The following is a 2,220-nucleotide window of genomic DNA, read 5'->3' on the forward strand; positions in this document are numbered from 1 at the left end:
AACCGAGTTTCGCCGCCACGATCCACCTAAATTCCAAGGAGATGTTACTCCCGAGAAGGCTGACTTATGGTTACAAGAAATTGAAAAGATATTTGAGGTAATCAACTATCCTCCAAGGGCAAGGGTGTTGTATGCCACGTATCTTCTCTTAGGTGATGCATAGTATTGGTGGAGAAGCACTAGATTGATGATGGAGGGCGCACATGAAGAAGTGAATTGGGAAGCCTTTAAGACAAGGGTCCTAGACAAATACTTTCCCATAAGTGCGAGGACCAAATTGGGAGACGATTTTCTGAAACTTTGACAAGGGGGTATGACTGTAGGAAAATATGCCGCCAAGTTTGAGACCTTATCCAGATATTTTCGATTCTTCAGGGAAGGAGTGGATGAAGCCTACATGTGTCACCGTTTCCAAGAAGGACTCAAGTACGAACTACAAGACTCAGTGGTACCCTTAGGGATACAACATTTTCAACCATTGGTGGAGAAATGCAGAGAGGTGGAGGAAATGAAGAATAAGAGGACAAATCGCGGGGCGGTCCAGAACTCTGGAGGACCTAATCGTTAAAATTTTCATAATCAAGGATGTAATAAACAATAGATGCGACCATACCAGCGACCACACTATAACAACCGAGGACCTCAACAAATAGAAAATCATAACATGAAAGGAGGAGGAACTCAAGCTGCCCCAGGGGTACGTTGTTACCAGTGTGGTGAAGGTGGGCATTATGCGAATGAATGCCCTAATAGGGGTCCTACCTGCTTAAAATGCAACAAACAGGGTCATATGGTGAAGGATTGCAGAACTCCAAAGGCAGAGTTAGCTGTTAATGCTGTTAGAACCGCCCGGCCAACTGCCCAAGGGCGAGTGTATTGCATGGGTGCAGAGGGAAAATCTCCGACCAACAACTTGATCCAGGGGAGTTGCGAAATTGAAGGTACCATTTTAACTGCACTTTTTGATTCTGGGGCAACGCATTCATTCATATCACAGGATTGCGTTGATCGATTGAAAATGATAGTAACCCGATTACCTTTCGACTTGGTAGTGTCTACCCCTGCTAAGGTTCTAACTGTGAACACTGCATGTTTATTATGTAAAGTAGTGGTTCAAGAGAGAGAATTCCTAGTTAACCTAATATGTTTACCCCTCCAATCTCTCGATATTATTCTCGGAATGGATTGGATGTCATTTCATTATGTTATGTTAGATTGTGCTCGGAAGTTGGTTATTTTGCCTGAGCCCGGGGTTATCAAATACCGATCAGCTAACCAACTCAAAGGTTCTCTAAAGAGTGGATCTTTTGACCTTTCAATACTTTCTAATACGGAAGTGATTTCCGAATTCAAGATTAAAGACATGTTAGTTACTCAAGACTTTCTTGATGTGTTTCCAAACGAGATTCCCGGTTTACCACCTGTAAGAGACATTGAATTCTTCATTGACTTACACCCGGGAACTGGACCCATTTCCATTGCACCATATCGAATGGTGCCAAAGGAACTCCAAGAAATTAAAGAACAATTGGAAGACTTGATGGAGAAAGGACTCATCAGGCAAAGTGTTTCCCCATGGGGAGCTCCAGTACTTTTGGTAAAGAAAAAGGACGGGCGTTCTTGACTATGTGTGGACTACAGGCAACTTAACAAAGTGACTGTGAAGAATCGATACCCCTTACCTCGCATTGACGACTTGATGGATCAACTTAAAGGAGCATCTGTATTTTCTAAGATTGATTTGAAGTCCGGCTATCATCAAATTAGAGTAAGAGAAGAAGACATACCAAAGACTGCATTCAGGACTCGTTATGGACATTATGAGTACCTAGTCATGCCGTTTGGAGTGACTAATGCACCTGCTATTTTTATGGATTACATGAACCGAATTTTCCACCCATTTCTAGACAAATTCGTTGTTGTATTTATTGATGATATCCTTGTTTACTCTCGAAGTAAAAAGGAACATGAAGAGCATCTACGTCAAGTGTTACAAATCCTACGTGAAAAGAAGTTAAATGCTAGTCCATCCAAATGTGAATTCTGGCTAGAAAAGGTAAATTTCTTGGGGCACGTCATATCAAAGGAAGGGATTTCTGTAGATCCAGCGAAGATTGAAACCGTGCTCGCATGGAAACAGCCTCAGACAGTCACTGATATAAGGAGTTTCGTAGGATTGGCCGGATACTACCGACGATTCATTGAGGGATTCGCAAAGAT

General features: G+C 42.3%; 1 pseudogene; it reads left to right on the forward strand.

Annotated features, from left to right (window-relative positions):
- Positions 1–313: 313 nt before the first annotated feature.
- LOC131659104 (uncharacterized) lies at positions 314–1,624 on the forward strand (annotated as a pseudogene).
- Positions 1,625–2,220: the final 596 nt, after the last annotated feature.

The sequence above is a fragment of the Vicia villosa genome, linkage group LG3 (genome assembly GCF_029867415.1).
Source record: "Vicia villosa cultivar HV-30 ecotype Madison, WI linkage group LG3, Vvil1.0, whole genome shotgun sequence".
In the NCBI taxonomy this organism is placed as follows: domain Eukaryota; kingdom Viridiplantae; phylum Streptophyta; class Magnoliopsida; order Fabales; family Fabaceae; genus Vicia; species Vicia villosa.